The following is a 21,526-nucleotide window of genomic DNA, read 5'->3' as shown; positions in this document are numbered from 1 at the left end:
GGCCTTATGCAGAAGAATTTACCCCTCAGGCAACAGAGTTACCTACGTTCTTTGATTACATAGATATTCTGTGTTTATCAGAGGAAAGGAGAAATGCACTGGATGCACCAATTACTGTATCTGAAATTCTGATGTCAATAAATCAACTTCATCTTGGAAAATCCCCATGTATGGATGGCTTACCATTGGAATTGTACAGATCCTATAGCTCCAAATTGGCATCAGAACTCTGTGAGTTATATAATCGCTTTCTAACAGATGGGATTATTTGCTCTTGAAGCAATTATTACTTTGATACCTAAATCTGGAAAGGAAACTACTAAATGCAGTAAATATCGCCCAATCTCACTTCTGAATGTAGATGTAAAAATCTTTACAAAGGTTCTGGCTACTGGATTGGACAAACATATGTGCAAGTTAATTGATCAATCCCAGGTGGGGTTCATGGGGGAAAGACATGGATATGATAACATCAGAACATTAATAGATATTATGGGTTTGTCAGATTCTGAAACAGGAAATGTTGCTTATTTTCTTAGATGCTGAAAAGGCTTTTGATCGTGCAAACTGGTAGTTCTTAAATTACAAGTTACTCGAAATGGGATTTGGGCCACTATTCTTGAATGCTGTTGGGGCATTGCAGTCTAAAATGACTGCCACAATGTGGGTTAATGAGGAGCTGTCATCATCTTTTCAGCTATTTATAGGTACAAGTCAAGGTTGCCCGCTTTCTCCCTTTCTCTTTAATCTAGCCTTGGAACCATTACTAGCTTATATCAGACAGGAACAAGGCCTTCCAGGTTTGCGTGTGGGGGACTGGAAGGTTACAGTCCTAGCATATGCAGATGATGTGACTATAATTCTGGCGAATCCGGAGGAGGTAGGTACACTTTTGAAGCATCTGATAGAGGAGGTGGGATTGTTCCCAGGGCATAACATTTCAAATTAATTGGGGGGAAAACTGGTATTTCCAGTCAAAGCAACACTATCAAGTAACGCTCTAGCTGATTGGAACTGTCAATGGGCAAACTTAAGTGTGAAGTATTTGGGGATCTATCTTCTTCGTGACATGAAGAAAATGGTGCATTTCAATGTTAGTAAATTGATAGAGATACTTCGAAGAGATATTTGTAGATGGGGACCTATGACCTAAGTGATGCTTTTGCGCAAGGTATTATATGTTATACAATCGCTACCTCTGAGATTCTCCAAAAAGGTGTTCAAGCGTATTGATAGAATATTTCTAGACTTCTTGTGAGGTACGGGGAAGAGGCCAAAAATTCCACGTTAAATTATGATTGGTAATATTCAGGAGGGGGGTTTTGGGTACCCAATTCTTGAAAATGACCACAGAGGATTCCTGTTAATAAAATCTTCCTGTTACTTTATGGAGGAAAGGGGATCAGAGCTGTTGTGGGTATTAATAGAAAGGGAAAGATTAAAGCCTTATCATCTAAGTAGTTTGTACTTCTTCAGGAAAATGCCCAAATCAAAGGTAAAGCGCCAAACTATTGTTACGATGAAAACCAGGTTAACAGGGTGGATGTTGGGGTGTGGACAGGATCTATTTATGTATAAGGAGACATCTATTTGGCATAATCCAGGGTTACAGTTCGATAATAGAACGCTGAATTGGCGTAGTTGGGCAAATAAAGGAATTCTGAAAATTGAAGACGTCTGGCAGGATAAGAAAATGATACCATTCATAGGGCTTTCGAAAAGATATGGTCTGGGTAAAAGGGAGTATGGGAGATACAGGGCTCTGCAGACAATCATGGTTGAAAGACAATGGATGCTGAATGTGCAAATGATCGGAAAACCTAAAATCTGTGAATTATTCGAAATGCCGGACCATATGGGGCAGCATATCGAATAATTCACAGATTTTAGGTCTACCTTTCTTAAATTGATGCCAGTGGAAAGCTATCTGCTTGAGTCTTGGGAGAAATTAAGACTGGCCTGGATTGTGGAGTTAAGAAGGATTATATCGGTAAAGGATCAAAGGGTCTTAGGCCGCTTATACTGAACTCCAGTACGTATGAGTGAGATGGGCATTATAGATACTGACCTGTGTTGGGGCTGTCAACAAGAGAGAGGTTCATTACTGCACATGTTTTGGAACTGCAATAGAGTGGTTGACCTTTGGAGGGATGTGCTGGACAGAATTGATGCAATTTGGGGTATTTCATTTCCGGTACTACGTCAGCAGTGATTTTGCTGTCAACCAAGGGTAAATGCGAAATTGCATGTGAGTCATCGTGCTGGATTGATAAAGCTCTTCTTGTGGCAAATAAACACATTCTGGGAGTGTGGAAAGCAAGGAGGAAGCCGCTTGTAGAGGCTTGGGTATCAGATATACAAATACTTTCAGGTTTTGTAAAATGTTTAAGAGACAGAATCGAGAGGAAACAAATCTAGAATTATGGGGGGCCTTCAATGAAATGTATGGAGGTTGGGGTATTCAAGTGTGAATATACATGTGTTAGTCTAGTTGGGGGGGGTATCTGTAGGGGGGTGTGTTTGTATGTTTTGTGATTCGTCTTTACTGTTATGTGGTTTGTATGTTATTCCTTGTCACATGCTAATGGGGTTTTGGGTTATTGGAGGAATTCTTAGAGCTAATAAGTATTGCTTTTATTTTTAAAAAAAAAACGTTATTTTTTGGTTTGCATATCGCATCACAGCCGCTTTAGCTTCCCTCCAACATTAGGATACGTATACTGATAAAATTACTCTCCTCCACCCCCCTTGATCCATACAATGAACATATATATTTGCACATTTACGTTGTTTTAGCTACTATAGGGTTCCGGATTGACTGGCTTCGTGGTGAGTTCAATCACTATCAGAGTTCTCTGTGTCCGGTGGGGTGTCACCCATGTATGCTCTAAACAGTATCCAAATGTCTTTCAGGCTACATGCTGTGGGCATCATCCCTATATAAGTTTCCTCGCATTCGTTAACATATGTTAGGCTTATAACAAACTGTTCTGTGCGTGGGGAATGGCTGCTCTTTCAGTTTTGAAGAATACACTTCTTGGCTACTGCGCAGGCGACATTGAACAGTCTCCTAGTTTTTTCTGGGGTTGTTCCTATGTCGCCAAACAGGTATTTTTGGGGATTGAGCTGCGCTGGAATTTGTGTCATATCTTCCAAAATATTCGCCACTTCACGCCAGAACCCGGCTATCAGGGGACAGGCCCAGTACATATGAAATGCATCCGCAGGAAGGATGCCACATTTCGGGCAATTTCCAGATAAGGAATTGTGAAACGTCGCCATTTTGACTGGAGTGTCATGGAGCTTGGTAAGTATTTTGAGCTGTATTAGTCTTAGGCCTGCATTCAGCGAGACTTTCTTATAAAGGAGGCAGTATCTAGACCATTTCCCCTCTTCTATTGTTGTACCCATGTCCTTTTCCCATGAAGCCTTAATGTTGTTCAACGGTTTAGTGTGCGTTTGGACTATATGGTATAACTTGAACACCCCTGTGCCAGTTTGTGAATACAGTGATTGGTAGCATGTGTGTTCGGGTGGTTCTACTGGGTATGTTGGCCATCGCTTCTTGAATGCCGCTTTCATACGGTGATATTGCAAGGTGACAGGTTGGTTTCTCCCTACTGTGTTTGCAAAATCCTCTGGGGTTACGAATCTGCCGTTTGGAAACATGGTTTTCATTTTAAATTCATATTCCGGGATCCAAGCCTTCTGTATGCTGATGTCGTATGATGGTTTGATGCCAAGGGAGTTTCATAGCGGGGCCTGTGAATCGTAGGGTGTCTCTATGTGGAGCCTCTTACTAATTGCAGCCCATGCTGCGATTGTACAGGATGCCGGATCAAATTCGCAATAGTCTTTGTGGAATTTCGTGAATATTATGGATCACAGGTTTGTTGGACGGACCGAATGCCGCTCGATGGGGACATGTGGAGTTCTAGCTGTGGGGTCCTGCCAGTATTTAGCGTATTGTGCCTGCGCTACCTGATAGTACAGCTCGAAGTCGGACGCGGCAAAGCCCCCCATTTCATAGGGTTCCACTAGTTTGTCCCATTTCAGCCTGTTGGCTCCACCATTCCATATGAAGGTGGTCGCCATAGAGCGTAGGTTTTCAAAGAAAGGTTTGCCTGGCCATATTGGGACATTGCTGAAAATATAAAGGAGCTTGGGGAGCACCACCATTTTGAGTACCGCAATTCAGCCAGGGAGTGATATGGGAAGTCTCCCACACATTTGGATTTTGGTATGGATCGTCTGCAATAGGGATTCATAGTTGTTTACATATAGGGACATTTTATCTCTAGAGACCAGGATTCCCAGGTATCTAATATGATTTGGGGCCCAACCCAGGCCATGGGTGTGTGTGTAGGGCAAACAGTGGCCTGTGTCAGCGGGAAGATTTCAGACTTTGTGGTGTTTATCTTGTAGCCTGAGTGTGCAGTGAAGTCTCCTATCACTGTCAGTGTGGTGGCTAGTTTCTTTTCTGGTTCCCGTATATACAATAGCGCATCATCCGCATATAATGAGATGGCTTGGTAAACACCGGCCATTCTTATGCCCCTCAGTTCTTGCTCCAATCTGATTGCAGCTGCCACTGGTTCTATCGTAAGGGCGAAAAGGATGGGAGAGAAGGGGCATCCCTGCCTGGTGCCTCTATGTAAAGTGAGATGGTTGGACAGGGTACGATGCGTTAGGACCCTAGCTTTGGGAGAGGTATAGAGCAATCTGACACACTGTGTAAAGTACAGGCCGAACCCAAATTTGTTAAGAACTTCAAACAGGTATGCCCATGAGACCGAGTCGAACGCTTTCTCAGCGTCCAGTAATATAGCTACCGCCTCTACTTCCAGGTTAATCTGTGCCATGATGCTGAATAGTCTACGCAAGTTTAAGGCCGTGGACCTTGTTGGAATAAAGCTGCATTGGTCAGGGTGTATTAGGGTGGTCATTTTGGGTAACAATCTAGTGGCAAGTACTTTTGCATCTGTGTTGATCAAGGAGAGGGGGCGATAGGAGGCTCGTTCATGGGCAGGGCGTCTAGGCTTTAACAAAACCGTTATGACCGCGTCTGTCATTGTGTCCGGGAGTGAGCCGGAGCTCATGGCTTCCTCCCATACTAGAGTTAGTATTGGGATGAGTATTGTGGAGTATGCTTTATAAAGTTCTGAGCTTAGGTCGTCTGAGCCCGGTGTTTTACCAGCTGCCAGTGATTTGATCGCTTCAGCAATCTCTTCGCTAGTTATTTGCTGCTCGAGGGCCCATTTATCCTCTAGCGAGAGGGTTAAGAAAAGTACTGACCTCACAGACTGCGCTCTAACAACCTGACATATTTGTACATTTGACCATTCAAGTGATTCATGGTATGTTATCTACTCAAAAGGATATAGGATATTGGAAAATAAAGGGCTTGAGTCAAGGTAAGTGTCTATACACTTCTGTATTATTTTTCATACAGATTGACACTATACTTTTTCTGTATTATCATTCATACAGGTTGACAATGTATATTCCAGAAGGATTTTAAAATAAGATTCAACATTCAATTTGAAAAATATATGGAACACAACAACACACCAATATAAGGAGCACAGCGACACGCCAACACGCGTTTCGACCCAAACAAAGGTCGTCCTTAGGGTGTAAAACCAAGTGATATTTGAGCAAATTATATCACAAAAAGTAGTCATTAGCTTTGTTTAGAACAGTTTGAGATGTCTTGATCCTAGGGTGGAGAGTGGGGAAACAGAAAACCGGAGAAGGGGATGGGGAAAACAAACAGACAAAAACCTGAAAGAAATTGTTAAATGGGTCTCATTTTTTTCCCCTTTTAGGTACTCAAACTGTGAATTTTTCAACACAGCATGCCCAAATTTGCACTTCAGTTTAAACATAACATGATTGGTAACTCATTTTATAAACGTTGGAATCATACATATTCATTTCCAGTAATTTGGTTTGTCACTAGGAGTACAGCAGTTTTTTGTTCAAGTAGAGAGGTAAGTCAGATTATAATTACCTAAAGGAACGGTTGGTTGGAGTAAATCTTGTTATAGCACGAAGTACTAGGCAGTTATTTAGGCTCAAGGTTGTCTGTTTATTTCATTGCGACTGAAATTCAAAGAAGCCCACATTTTGCACCTATTTAGCAAAGTGTTTAAATTGATGGTTCACTAAAATTAACAATCGGAGGTTGCATAATTATGGGCTTTACCTGATCGGTATTTCGCCTTTGGATAGATAATGTCCTCTTCACTAGTGCAGCAGTGTTTAAGGCAGGTTTCCTTCTTATGTTAGTGGCCGTAATCTGCAAAAGTAGGTATAAAGCCAGGAAAAGTACTTATCATTTCCTGGTTCAAGATAACAACGGGCACCCCTAGAAGGCTAGGTTTATAAACGAAACGAAAGTATATACTGTACACAATTACCGGCAGATATCCAAGAGTAGCGCGCACAATGGCGAACGCCGTCGGGCAGTGAGGCTGCATCGGCAGTCAATGTTCGTAGCCAGGCAACGAGTGCAAATTACCGGTCAGGTGACTCGGCACGTGACCCTCGTTGCTAGGCAACCAAGTTGTTATCTGGAAAAGTATTTCTCGGCACCAAAAAGAAGGGTGTATAGTTTTATCGTGATTCTAATGTTATAAATATGTTGTGATCCATGTGTCTTATAAAGCAGCACATCTGTAAGTTTGAGCATTTATTTTAAACATTTTAAAAATCCTTTGTGCAGAGCTTCATGCCGACTTTGTTTATAGAGAAAGTTTCGTGAGTGGGTGTGTGCGTTTGAATTATCAAGGCGAGTATGTTCAAATTAATTTAGGAAGTTATTAGTACACTTCTTCTTAGGTGCATGCAGTCTGTGCAATGCCTAAGGTCGGCATAGACCTTCTCATTGTAAACACAAGGCTGCTGTCTACGTGTGACAAACATATCACTCCCAATTATTTTCACATTGACATGATATTTAAAGCACAACTGTTCACATTTAAAACCATGAGGGTGTATATTTGTTCAACTGTTACTCTTCCATTTTTATCATTGGGAAGCAATTGGAAGTAAAATAGAGTGTCTTATTAAACAAAAAATGTCAATTAAAGTTATTATGCTTGGACTACATTGGCTTCTGTAGGTTTGGGTGTACATCCTAAACACTCAGTGCGTATTCCTGAGGCAGCCATATCACATGTATTTAATTAGCTTGTTTCCATATTTCAACATACAGGAAGTTGTGCTTGGTGTTCATAGGAAGACTTTAAGCTCATGCTCCTAATTTAAACCAAGAGAAAGACAGCGTAATGTGCATATTAGTCTAGCTTCCTGTTGTCGTAGCATCAGCTCTCTGTCACCACCTCTCAGATGTGGTTTTATCTGTTGGAGTCCAATGAATTTAATGTCTTTGGCGTTATCCAGCTGATGATGCTTTTGCCAGTGGGAGGCTAGCGGTAGTCGGATATCTTAGCTGCTGAGGTTACTCAAGTGTTCACGAATCCGGAAACGTACTTCCCTGATTGTACTACCAATGTACATTTTATTACACACACACACTGAATGCCGTAAATGACATATTTAGATCGACAATTAATAAAATCTCGAATTGTGATTTGAAGGCCACCATGGCAGAAAAACACCTTAGTCGGTGATAATGCATACTGGCAGAAGTTACATAAGCCACATTTGTGAAAACCAACAGGCTGACTAGTTGCAGTGAGCCAATTATCCTGTCTGATTGGTTCAGGTTTGAGAAAGGAGGGACTCAAAAGGTTCTTGAAGGTAGTAGCTTTTGTAAATATAATATTAGGTCGCTCCGAAAGGTAAGGAGACAGGTCTGAGTCTAGCAGTAGCATGTGCCAGTGTTTTTATAGTATATAATACAAGAATTTGCTGTTTTGCAAGTATTTGGTAATAAAGCTGACGTTTGTGGGGTAAGTGGTTTGATCTAATTTAGCCTCATCTTCCAATGGCTTGGTTCTATCCAAAGATTCAGTAGTTAGCTTGATACGTTTTTTTGGGTACCCTCTTTCTTGAAATCTGTTTCCAATCGACTTACATTCTGCATTGTATACAGCTTCTTGGCTGCAATTTCTTTTGGATCGGAGGAATTCACCCCTTGGTATATTTCGAATAACGCTTCGTCTATGGCTGCTGGTAGCATGAAGGATGGAGTTAACTGCAGTTGGCTTTCTATGTGTACAAGTCTGAATAGTGTTCAGCACAATGTTTATTTGTAAATCCAGGAACAAAATTTCATCTGCATCCATTTGTGCTGTGACGTGAATCCCAAAGGTATTGTCGTTAAGGTAGAGGATGAATGTCTCAAAATCTTCCCTACTTCCTTCCCAGATGGCTAAAACATCATCAATATACCTTTTCCAGGTAATAATGTGATGTTTGAAAGGGTTATTGTTGAAAATTGATTTGTCTCCAAAGTAAGCCATGAACAGGTTTGCCAAAGAAGGGTCATATTTTGCCCCCATGGCTATGCCCTTATTCTGGGAGTAATATATCGCAGTTAAAGGTGAACTGGTTGTGTGTTAGGGTGAAATCGAGGACGTTTTTAAGTAATTGCACATGTGTATAATGAGAAGCTGAAAAGGTTCTAAAGCTGAAGTCCATTGTTTCCAAAGCCAGGTTATGTGGAATGGATGTATACAGAGCTGTAACATCAAGTGTAACCAAATAATATGTTGGTTTCCAAATCATTTTTGATAAGATCTGTAACGTATGAGTGGTGTCTTTTTGATACTGCTGTCGATATAGTCAGCTAGTGCTTCCGTGGCCCCACCTTGTCCACTCATTATCAGTCTTACAGCTGGTAATTCAAGAAACGGTTTGTGCGCTTTTGGCAATAAGTAAATTGTTGGCATTCGTGGTTTGGATACCATTAGAAACGCTTTTTCTTCATCGGATAGTAGCCCTTGATTGTACCAATGTTGGAGCATTAACTGGAGATCGTGCAATGTTTGAACTATTGGGTTGCTAGCAAGTTTCTTGTAACAGCCGGGGGTTGATAAGTGTTACATGGCCATTTTAATGTAGTTAGTTTTATTAAGGATCACAATATTACCCCCTTTATCTGCTTCCTTGATTATAATAGTGCTATCTTCACATATTTCTTGCAGTGCACATCGTTCCATTTTGGTGAGATTATTATTTATACTGCTGTATCTGGATTGAGAACCATCAATGTATTTATGAATTTGCTTGGTGGTGGTTTTGTAGAATGTCTCAATTACATTATCTCCACTGATCGGGGCATACATTTGGACCATTCAGTGTCTGTGTGTGTGTGTAAGAAAATGTACATTGGTAGTACATTCCGGGAAGTACGGAAGTACGTTTCCGGATTCATGAACACTTGAGTAACCTCAGCAGCCAAGATATCCGACTACCGCTAGCCTCCCACAGGCAAAAGCATCACCAGCTGGATAACGCCAAAGACATTAAATTCATTGGACTCCAACAGATAAAAACACATCTGAGAGGTGGTGACAGAGAGCTGATGCTACGACAACAGGAAGCTAGACTAATATGCAAATTACGCAGTCTTTCTCTTGGTTTAAATCAGGAGCATGAGCTTAACGTCTTCCTATGAACACCAAGCACAACTTCCTGTATGTTGAAATATGGAAACAAGCTAATTAAATACATGTGATATGGCTGTCTCAGGAATACGCATTGAGTGTTTAGGATGCACACCCAAACCTACAGCAGCCAATGTAGTCCAAGCATAATAACTTTGATTGACATTTTTGTTTAATAAGACACTCTATTTTACTTCCAATTACTTCCCAATGATAAAAATGGAAGAGTAACAGTTGGACAAATACACACCCTCATGGTTTAAATGTGGTGAACAGTTGCGCTTTAAATATCATGTCAATGTGTAAATAATTGGGAGTGATATGTTTGTCACACGGAGACAGCAGCCTTGTGTTTACAGTGAGAAGGTCTCTGCCGACCTTAGGCATTGCACGGACTGCATGCACCTAAGAAGGAGTGTACTAATAACTTCCTAAATTAATTTGAACATACTCGCCTTGATAATTAGAACGCACACACCCACTCACAAAACTTTCTCTAAACAAAGTCGGCACGAAGCTCTGCACAAAGGATTTTTAAAATGTTTAAAATAAATGCTCAAACTTACAGATGTGCTGCTTTATAAGACACATGGATCACAACATATTTATAACATTAGAATCACAATAAAACTATACACCCTTCTTTTTGGTGCCGAGAAATGCTTTTCCGGATAACAACTTGGTTGCCTAGCAACGAGGGTCACGACCGGTAACTTGCACTCATTGCCTGGCTCCAAACATTGACTGCCGATGCAGCCTCACTGCCCGACGGCGTTCGCCATTGTACGCGCTACTCTTGGATATCTGCCGGTAAGTGTACAGTATATACTTTCATTTTGCATATAATCCTAGCCTTCTAGGAGTGTCCGTTGTTATCTTGAACTAGGAAATGATTAGTACTTTTCCTGGCTTTATACCTACTTTTGCAGATTACGGCCACTAACATAAGAGGGAAACCTGCCTTAAACACTGCTGCACTAGTGAAGCGGACATTATCTATCCAATGACGAAATACCGATCAGGTAAAGCCCATAATTATGCAACCTCTGGTTTGTTAATTTTAGTGAACCACCAATTTAAACACTTTGCAAAATAGGTGCAAAATGTGGGCTTCTTTCAATTTCAGCCGCAATGAAATAAACAGACAACCTTGAGCCTAAAGAACAGCCTAGTACTTCGTACTATAACAAGATATACTCCAACCAACCGTTCCTATAGGTAATTATAATCTGACTTACCTCTCTACTTGAACAAAAACCTGCTGTACTCCTAGTGACAAACCAAATTACTGGAACTGAATATGTATGATTCCAACAATTATATAAATGAGTTACCAATCATGTTATGTTTAAACCGAAGTGCAAATTTGGGCATGCTATGTTGAAAAATTCATAGTTTCAGTACCTAAAAGGGGAAAAAATTAGACCATCTAACAATTTCTTTCCGGTTTTTTGTCTTTGTTTGTTTTCCCCATCCCCCTCTCCGGTTTTCTATTTCTCCACCCTAGGAACAAGAAATCTCAAACTGTTCTAAACAAAGCTAATGACTAATGTTTGTGATATAATTTGCTCAAATATCACTTGGTTATACGCCCTGAGGACGACCTTTGTTTGGGTCGAAACACGTGTTGGCGTGTCGCTGTGCTCCTTATATTGGCGTGTTGTTGTGTTCTATATATTTTTCAAATTGAATGTTGAATCTTATTTTAAAATCCTTCTGGAATATACATTGTCAACCTGTATGAATGATAATACAGAAAAAGTATAGTGTCAATCTGTATGAAAAATAATACAGAAGTGTGTAGACACTTACCTTGACTCAAGCCCTTTATTTTCCATTATCCTTTTGAGTAGCTAACATACCATGAATCACTTGAGTGGTCAAATGTACAAATATGACAGGTTGGTAGAGCGCAGTCTATGAGGTCAGTACTTTTCTTAACCTGTTCATTGCATAGGCGGCAGTGGAAAATCGCCTAACTCACCACAAGGCTGCAGCTAGCCCTCAATTCACATGTATACAAGATTCCTTTTCTTTCAGGCGTGCGCATACCCACCCAGGGGTTTTTCTGTTTCCACAAACTACAATAGTTATCCTCTAGCGAGAGCCTAGGGAGAGTGATATTGCTTAGGTAATTCTTTGTCTTCCTGCGTGCGTGTGTCATGATTTGCGTATAAGTTACTGTAGTATTCGGTAAATTTAGCATTAATTTCTTCCACCCCATGTACAGCTATTCCATCGCCTGTCAAAATGCTTGTGATTGGGGTATGGTTGTATTCATTCCGTAATAAGCGTGCCAAATGATGTGCTGCCCTATTGCCCTCCCCGTATCTACGTGCCCTGATTGGTGTGGCCATATACTGTTGTTCTTTGGTTGCTAAATCATTGAAGTTTTGGAGGTGTGCATTGATATCGGCCAGTGTATGCTTGTTATGTGTTGCACTATATTCAGCTTCGAGTATTTTCAGACATGTTTCAGTATTGTTTAATTCAGTTCTGACGGTCTTAAGGAGTCCAGTGGTTTTAGACATTATGCTTCCTCTCACCCATACCTTGAATGCTTCCCATATGGTGGACCACTTGTCTACTGACCCTTTATTCAATCGGCAGAATTCCTCCATTTCGATATATAGTGACTCTACCACATTTGGGTCCCCTAAGATATTTGGGGGCATTCTCCACCGTTGAATTGGTGGTTTAATGTTGTGGAGCGATACCTCAAGCATGACCGGAGACTGATCTGAGAGCGTACGGGGGAGTATATCGCAGCGCTCTACTGAATTAATCAGGGGGGGAGGAAATGAACCAGTAATCCATTCTAGACTCTGTATTGTGTGCTGATGAGTAGAACGTGTATTGTCTATCTGTTGGGTGTATCCCTCTCCAGGCATCCGTCAGGGCCAGCTCAACTAGGGCTTGGTGTATGATGGTGGCCGATCTAGTGAGGTTCCTTTGTTTACTCGAGGACCTGTCTAATGAGACATCAAGGATAGTGTTGAAGTCCCCTCCCCACTACACCCATGTGTCCACTGTCGGGCCAATTTCAGCGAGGAGATGGATATAAAACTCGGGGTCATCAACGTTCGGGCCATAAGTATTGACCAGTACCAAGTTCTCGCCTGCCACAGTGCCCCAAACTATAACATATCTACCCTGTGGATCAATTTTGCTTTTTTCAGTGGCAAACCCCAACGAGGGGTGTATTAGCGTGAGGACACCTCTGTTCTGGGATGAGTATTCGGTGTAGTGTCTATTATTACCCGATTGTCGCAAAACGCTTTCATTTGTTCCTTGCAAGGCGTGGGTTTCTTGGAGCATTGTAATATGTGGACGGTGTCTATTAATATATGCCCCTACTCTGCTGGCTTTCGCCCTGTTGTTCAGCCCACGGATATTCCAGGTAAGCATTTTAAGTTTTAACCCAGCGGATGACTTTGTTCTCTGCGCCATTTCGATGGATTCCAACAAAGCTTGGGGGGGAGGAGTCATCTCTTTGAGGGGATCAGCGTGCGATACAGTGATTGCATTTTTAACATCAAACAAACCAGTTAACCTCGTTGTTACGCTCACCTGGTATCCACGGGGACGCCACCCAGCCCTGGTTTGATGATTTGCACTCTCGAACCCTCTCCCGGTCCCTTGGTAAGGCCTCTGGTTAAAGATGGGTCTGCAATATAGGAGAGCTGGATTCAATACCAGATTGTCTTTATGTTTTCCCACTTCCCTTGGCCTTCATCCCCCTTGGGCCCTCTCCTCACCTTAATATTGTAAAATTATTAAGGTGAGGATTCTCCGTCCCGCTCCTCGTGGCAGGGGCGCGTAGATGTGAGGGGCGAGCAGCGACCAAGTTACTTCCAGGCCAGGAATCCAGGCCTTCTGCGACTCCGTAGGTTTGCTGCTTTACAGTCTTTATATGCAGTTCTTATGTTCCTCTTAGTTCGAATAATAATGTCCTGCGTCTTTCCTTTTAGGTATGAAAAGGTATTTTGGTGTTGTCATGCAGTTTGAAGATGAGCATGGGCCGGTAGGCGAAAGCGCGGTTTGCGCGATGCTGTCCGGTGAGTAATGCGCGGTGCTGTTTCTTATATTGCTAATCTGTGTCTTTTCTCGCCTTGCAGGTTGCGATGTTCCTCGCCGAGCGCCGTAATGTTCCAGCAATGATACTGACCAGGAGATGACTACCCAGGTAAGAATTGTGTGGCTTGCTTCATTCGGGAGGAAACGTGAGTAAACGCTTACTAATGCTGTCTTTATTTGTCCTCTTTCCAGGTTATGGTATTCCAGGATGCATGCGGTGCCGGATGATGGAGTTCGTACCCTCAGGTGAGTGGAACTGAAGTCGGTGATGGATTGAAGACAGGATACTGGTCCAGGTAAGTTTCGTAGTGTACTTTCTCTCTCTGCAGGTCCTTGGTTTCAGGTAAGCTGGCATCAAAGAACTGGACACAGAGAGCGTTACGCTGCCCACAGCAGAATAACGCAAAGCATGTTCTGCTGTTTGGGTGTGGTTTAAATAGTCTCAGGTAAAGTAGTCCAGGTAAAATAGTCCCAGGCCTGCCACACCCAAAGTAGTCCAGGTAAAGTAGTCCCAGGCCTGCCACACCCAAAAGACTAGACCGCATAGCTCAGTTCCTTGTAACTGAGCTATGTGTGTGCCTCCATGTTGGCTGAACCCTCCCGTGCCCCCGCCCCCCAAGTTAAATAGTCCCAAGTAAATAGTCCCATTCTAATGTTGGTCTTCATGATGGTTATGAGCCTGGCACCAAAGGCACCAGGACTGACTTCAAGAGAGTCTTGGATGAGGTTTTAAGGCCTTTTGACCTGGCCCTTACTGGAAGGCTGACTTGCCAGTGAGGGCCAGGGGCAATGGTTATGACACTCGTCTCCTGGTGCCCAACTGGGGCTTCCACAAGGAGCAACAGTGTTCTTAAACAACAAAACAGTCCCATGTTACCTGTACTCACCCCCACCCACACCATCGGACCCAACTTGATGATGATCCCTTGTTATGAACTTGCGGTTTTTCCCGAGGGGGGGGGACGAGTGCTGCAACGCCGCTTCCCAAGTCGAGCGCGTCTCATCCGGCTCCATTCAGGGTATGGAAGCTGTGATGCCCCCTTCTGCCACTTTAACTGCATACATTTGAGAAAAGGATAAGATGGAGCTGCGATCAGCCAGTGGACGTCTATGGGGTTCATACTGGTTGTTGCAGGCCATTCTGTTCAAATTCATGTCTTCCATGAGGGAGAGGAATTGAGGTTCCCACATAGGCCAGTGCCACTGCAGGAGATTCGAAGAAGTGCGCCCGCCCGCCGTGTTGTATGCGCAACTTTGCAGGGAACAGCAGAGTGTAGGGCCTCTGTCTTAATCGCAGTTGATGCTTGATGGCTCGTAGGATCATCTTTGGGTTTGGACTCCTGCTGAGAAGTCGGGGTATATATGGATGTTGTCATTACTGTATTTCAGGGGCCCCTTTTCCCTCGCCAGCCTTAGAGCTCTATCTCTGTCCCTGTAGTTCAGTAGTTTGACAATAATTGTGTGGGGTGGGGTACCCGGCTTGGGTGGTGGAGCAAGAGTGTGATGTGCCAGTTCGACTAGAAATTATGGGGAGAATGAGTCTTCACCCAGGAGGGATTTTAGCAGGGTTTCGATTCAGGATTCCATTGGGCCTTTGCAGAAGGATTCTGAGAGACCGACTATACGTATGTTGTTCCGTCTCGATCTCGACTCCAAGTCATCACACTTGTCCCGGAGCTTATTCATTTCCCCTTTCAGGAGTGTGATGTCGTGGGTGTTTTGGTGGGTTGAATCTTCGTTCGCACTGATTCTGTTTACGGTGTCTGTGATCCTGGCACTTTCTTTGCCTACTCGAACCTTGAGGGAGCCTATTGCTGAGATGATGTCATCGAACTTAACATTGATCGCCAGGAACCCATTTTGCACCGTGGTTAGGAGATGATCGAATTTCGTGTCATCTGTAGCCGAAGATGTGGTGGCTGTCGATGGGTCAGGGCCTTCGGAGGATGTTTGTGAGTTCGTAAAGGAATCCATCGGCCCACTCTTCCTGCTTTTGACTACATTTTTCCGGGCATCACAAGGGTGTTTGTTTTGATTGTCCTAGTTGAAATGATGGGTGTGAATGTCCGACTAGGTTTGGAAATGTCTATGCCAAGATACAGAGCAACGTGGGTGCCGGTTGACTAGTGGCGTGGTTTCGAGGCCGACTGTGCCCCGGTACTGGTTCCCATCTCCTTCTCGTCCCTTTAATCTGCAGTGGTTGGCAATCCGGTCCTCTGTGGTCTCCACTTCAGGATGGTGTGCCCAGGGCAGTCTGGGCTGCAGGATAAGGTGTTCCAGGGAGTACTGACTCTTTTGTATTGGCCAGCGTCGGGATACACCTGACTGGACCCACCAGTGCTCTCCGGAGTGGACTGTGCCCTCCCACGTATCCACTCGTTCCTAGGTTTGTGTTGTTACAGGGAAGAGCGGTGATCCTTTTATGTGCTGCTCTATAGTTTGTTTTACTGGATTTTGGGAAAGAGCCGCCTCTCAATTGTAATGTCTGCGGGGGCAGACTGTTCCGGAGGCGTTGTTCCTTGACCGACGTTAGCGGGCTTTGTGGTCGAGAGTTATTCCCGCACCCTTGCGGATATTGACAGGAGTATGTTGTGGCCTCATACCAATTCACTGGGTTCCTGCTGTGTATTGCCGTGCAGGGGTCTATTTATCTATTTTGACAAGGGCCGAGGCCAGCTCGTTTCCTCTCTAACACTCCTCAGCTACAATGTTGGAGCGTCTTGCTCTGAGCAACCATTTCCGCAGGGCCTGGGTGTTTCCATAAGCGCCAGCACCTATAGATAGCGGGTGTCTGCCGGTCGTCTGTTGCTCGCCTGCCTCATGCATTGCGCGGATCTCATCCGCGATATATACGCCCTCTCCCGCGTCCCACCAACCTGTGTTTCTGCCGGGTATTGCCCGTTCAGGGCTCTGCTTCTGTTATTTTAATTATTGTTTTGCCCCCGGGGGCGCCGCAGGGACTTGGATCACGTGTGGACCGTGTGTGGATGGTGTCCTGCAGCGCTTCCTCCAGTGTGCGGCTGGCCCAGTGAGGCAGGGGTGGGATCAACCGTGTTCCGGCCACCACAGCCGATCACCGCCCAGTGGGCCGTCCCCCTCCGAGTGCTATGGGCTAATGTAACCGCTGCGGTACCGGACAGCACATGGGACGCGAAAAGTGCTCTCCGATGGAAGGCAGGGTGGGGTATAGTGGCTATGCCTCGCTGGGAAAGGTGGGAGGGCGCAGGGGGGCAGCGATGTTCCTACCAGCTGGGCCTCTATCCTCGTATCGCCTTGTCTGTAGTCGACCCTTGGGCACCGCTGGCATCCGGGGCAGTCTAGGCTGATGGTGTTGCTGCCCTCGTCGCACGACGCCTCCAAGGCCGACTCCGCCCTCGGGGATGCCCGTGCGCGACCCGGAGCCGCAGCTCTAACAGAGCTTCACCTCTGCGACCCCTGCTCGTATTCAGGCATCCGGGGTCCGATTTCTCCCATTCTTTCGGCAAGTAGTCACAGGATATTTTATGCGAGCAGCTCAGCCGTGTTCGTGGTTCGGGGGGATCCAGTAATGGAATATATTTATGAAAGGATTTTTTGCCGGAGAGGAGCTCCACTCTTGTTGCGCAACAGTGCCCCCCCGATCTAGTGTTGCTTTTATTTATAATATGCGATGAGCTGAATTAAATGGGTTCTGTTTTTATTGAATTCGTAATCTCTCAAACCATGTGTAATTGTTGACATATTGTGTTTGCCATATGAAAATCAAAATAAAGTGATGAAAAAAAGAAAAGAAAATGGTATACCAAGACTCTAAAATAAGTGAAGATGTAAAAGCACAACCATCAGGAGAAAGGAGTAATTGTCCTGGCATTAGTTGATTAAACTAGTGGTAGAGTCAGATTAGTTTTGGACAGCGTACTTATTCCTTTGGTCATTGATTCACGGCTGACGAGCGCCTTAATAAAGTATGCAGGGAACACCCTATAGTGATGAGGAACGATAGGCCTTATTCTTATTTCTTTAATAAAGGCCAGGTAAAAATATCCTCAGAGTGTCTGCGTCCTCCTCCTGATCCGCCACAGACACCATATTTTACATCCTATTACTGGGCCTCTGTGCTCCAGCATATGGTGGACTAGTTAGTTAACCCACACATGGACTGTGTCACTGACTGGATTACGGTGGAGCTGCTCCCATGAGACTATTGGAGTTGCTCATAGGGCAGGTAAAGGAGCTCCAATAGCTTCTGACTCTGGTGAGCACCATTATTACTTGTGGCAGGTAGGGGTACGTACTTAAGCAGAGAGAGGGGAGTGGGATAGGGCAATTGGGGCATGGGTTTTGGTGTGAGACATCTATAAGGAAGACAGGGCTTTTATATTTATGGAGTTTAGGGTCGAACATCTGTCGATTTGCCTTAACTTTCTGGAGTTCGCCACTTTGACGGCTGGGGTTAGTGCAGCGAGGGACGATTTTCCGGGGAATCCTTGGATCCACAGGATGAATGTGACACAACTGGCTGGTAGTGGTAGGAAGGTTTCGGAACTCTATGCAGCGTACAGGGCTGAGCAGGATTTGGAGGCGGGGGTCCTGAAGCTGAAATGGGAAGGAGATATAGGGGAACAGTTTTCAGACCGGGAACGGAGTAGAGTTTTGTCACAATATAAACTAGTGTCAGGAATGTTAGGTTTCAGTGGATCCAACACAAGATAGTGAGGCATGCATATACCTCTACGGTAGTCATAGCATTGATTGCTGATCTGAATTGTTGGAGATGTAAAAGGGCCCTAGGGTCGTTTTTACTCATGGGTTGGAAGTGCGATTGTTAGGGAGAATTCTCATTTATGGCTAATTTCCCTCACCTAGTAAGTCCCCCAGCAGCTTTGCTGGACTTCTGGAGTTTATTTCTTTCCACTTGGTAAGAGTGAGAGCTTTTCCCCCACTCTTTCCTGTGTTTTGCTATGTGTTTCTACATGTTTTTGTGATTGTGGACTCTGAAGTACACCACTTCAGTAGCCCCCTTCTTTTTGTGTGTCACACAGCACCTTCAGTGTCGTGGCACAGGGTTGTCTTTGAGACTTCCCTCGACTCCATTTCTGAGGCGACTACCGTCCCCCAGAAAAGGGTAAAGTTACCATTAACTTTACTTAGTCAATCTACCACAGATCCAGTACACCCCATCTTCCATGGAGTACTGAAAAGGGTTAATTTGTATCCCTTTGTATCTGTACCTCCTAGAGCATTGTTTCGCTCTTTTAACATTTAGACTTGGCTAGTGGCAGCGGTATCTATCCTAACTTTTCTACTGCGATTATATTAGATAAACGTAGTACTGTTCTTTGGCTATTATATTAGCCCCGAACATAAACCCGCTTGACCAAATCGTCCTTCTTTTGGCTCCGGTTGGGTTTATTCGCCATTTCTTTTTGTTAAAGTCCTTCTTGTGTTTTACTTTGCGTGGCAAACTAGGTTCGCCTTCTTTGTTCACTGTCTTTTGGCGGGCTTCTGCTCGGAAGCCCTCCTCAAGGCGCCTGGGTGTCTAGGTGGGCTGAATGTGAGGGAGCGGTGTAGTCACCCCCTGCACAGGGTATCCTAGGAAACCCAAGTCGCACTTTGTCATGATTGGCCAGGGTAGTTGTCCGGGCTGGACAACTCCCCTGCTGGGTGATTGACAGCCAGGCTGTGTGAATGGGGGTTTTTCGCATAAAAGGCAGGTCTCTTTGGGCTAGAAGTCAGAGAGTCGCCACTGGAACTACAAGGAACCAAAGAGAAGCGTAGAGAACGACGGCTGCTGTAACTACCCCGTCCCGGTGACGCCCTGCTGCAGTCCTGAGCTATCTACCCTTCAACGACTTAGAGAAGATCCAGTCTGGAGTCTTCTTCCCTTGAGCTTGGTGGGAACAACCAGCTCACCTTCTACAGCCAGAGGAACCTCTTCCTTGGTCGAAATCGCTGCACGCTGCTGTAGTGGTCCGGATAGCCATCTGAAGAGCCTCTCCTGTTTTTAAGGAGCACACCTTTTATTCTGCGTCGCTGCTGCCGGCTTCATCCCTGTGTGGTGCAGACTCCCTTCAGACGTCCTCCTTCACAGCGAAGCTCCAGGAACCATGGGTCTGCGGGAAACCAACAGGAACAACTGCCAGGGCACCAGCTGCACCATTGGAACAATGTACTGTGTTCTACTTGAGGAAACTGGGTGACCCCCCCTTTTCTTCATTTCCACAGCTTGCCCTTGTCTTCCCTCCTTCTTATAACTTTTGCTTCCGAACATTGACAATATCGAAGTACTTTTTGGCTACTTTGAATCGTGAACTGTCTAACTGTGTGATCTTCGGCAACAGGCCCCGGCGTCTTTCGACTCTGGCTCCGGCCCTTTGACTTTTGAACTCCTGTCTCTGAGTGGTTCTTGATTCTGCCTGCCTAACCAAAATATTGCCTGTGATTTTTGCCTCCAACTCTCTCTGGGTATCTCAGGTGCTAAGTGTGTTTTGCCCCGGTAGCATTTCATGTCACGGATACGCGTTTATTTAGTAGACCGAACTGTCAAAAAGTGATCGCAGTCGTATTCGCGGTAACGTGTTTTGTCCGTAACACCGGTTCATTCAAACACAGAGTACTTACCTTGAGACTTACTGTACAAAGTGAATTGGTTAGTTGTAGTGTATTTAACGTGTGGTTTCATTTAAGTTTAATAGAAGTGTTGTGTTTATAATGAATGGTTTAAAAATAAATGTATTATATTTTTCTACCTGAAACCTTGAGTCAGTGTTTGCTTGAGTCACAGTAATTGTGGTCCCTTTGTGTAATCTCTGCTACTGCTCATATACTCTTGAGATAAGCCTGGCTGCTCCGCCATTGCTACCACTCTGACATAGTACAGGCTTGTACCAAAGGTAAAACTTGTATTGCCACCTGTAGTCTTAATCGTGTGTAGTGGTCCCTAAGGGCACTGCACGGGATTCTGCCGAACAGCGATCTGGTGACAGGATTTTGGGAAGCGGGTTGGGAGGAAATGTTTGGGTTGCTGAAGCTGACGGTGAAGCAGTGTGTGTTGATATTATCACTAAACAACGGTGACTGGAAAATATCTTTACAAGGGATCTCACATAGCGTCTATAGTTCACAATCCTCATAATACTCTAAAACTGTCCCTAAAAAGGACACCCTGTCCCTGCCTGCACACCACTTCTCTCCCTAGGCTGCGGATGGTGTATCGCCTATCTAACAGGGATAGCAGAAAAACTCTCCCTATCTAGCTTTCTTTCATACAGGCATATATCATAAAAATAAAAAACACTTATAGGCCTAGGTGCTAGTTTGTACTGTAACAGAGTGTATCCCACTTCTGTACCTATTTTACTGTTGGTGGACTGTCCTCTTGTCTGGATTTCATTATTTCATTCACCATTCACCAGAGGCAAGCTCACCCACTGTAGACCAATATAATGTTAGAGGCTTAAAAACATGCTCTCCTAAGAGAGTCTGATTGACCAGATGCCAAAAAGAGGCTATCTAGTTAAGAGCTATATTGATGGTGGACTTGTCCGCATGTTGTTTCAGTGAACATTGACTTCTGCATGAGCTCCCTCATGTCTTTGTTGGTCGACCGGTTTCGATGATCTGTGTCGATATGATCATCTTCTTCAGGACCTGTATTTTAAACAAGGAACACTTCCTTCTTCCAGTTACACTTCCGCTTCCCTGCCTCCGTGTGGCTTCGGCTTCACGGTCTGGAAAGGGTAAAGGTGGCTGCATCCATCGAAGTTGCCATGGATACTGCCTTCGTGAAACTGGAAACAAACTGTAGCCCTCTAAGTTGACTTTGTAACTTATTCCGCTGTTGTTTTTCGTGCCGTGCACCTATGAGTAAGTCCGGCATCTGCCACTTCATC

General features: G+C 44.3%; 1 protein-coding gene across 2 annotated transcripts in view; it reads left to right on the top strand.

Moving 5' to 3' along the window:
* PGAP6 (post-GPI attachment to proteins 6) overlaps window positions 1-21,526 on the top strand; it is a 1,624,027-nt gene that overhangs the window by 1,590,663 nt on the left and 11,838 nt on the right. The gene's annotated exons all lie outside the window — the stretch shown is intronic.

This window comes from Ambystoma mexicanum, chromosome 2q (genome assembly GCF_040938575.1).
Source record: "Ambystoma mexicanum isolate Mex_15411 chromosome 2q, UKY_AmexF1_1, whole genome shotgun sequence".
Lineage (NCBI taxonomy): Eukaryota > Metazoa > Chordata > Amphibia > Caudata > Ambystomatidae > Ambystoma > Ambystoma mexicanum.
This window is presented reverse-complemented; position numbering and strand designations above follow the sequence as displayed.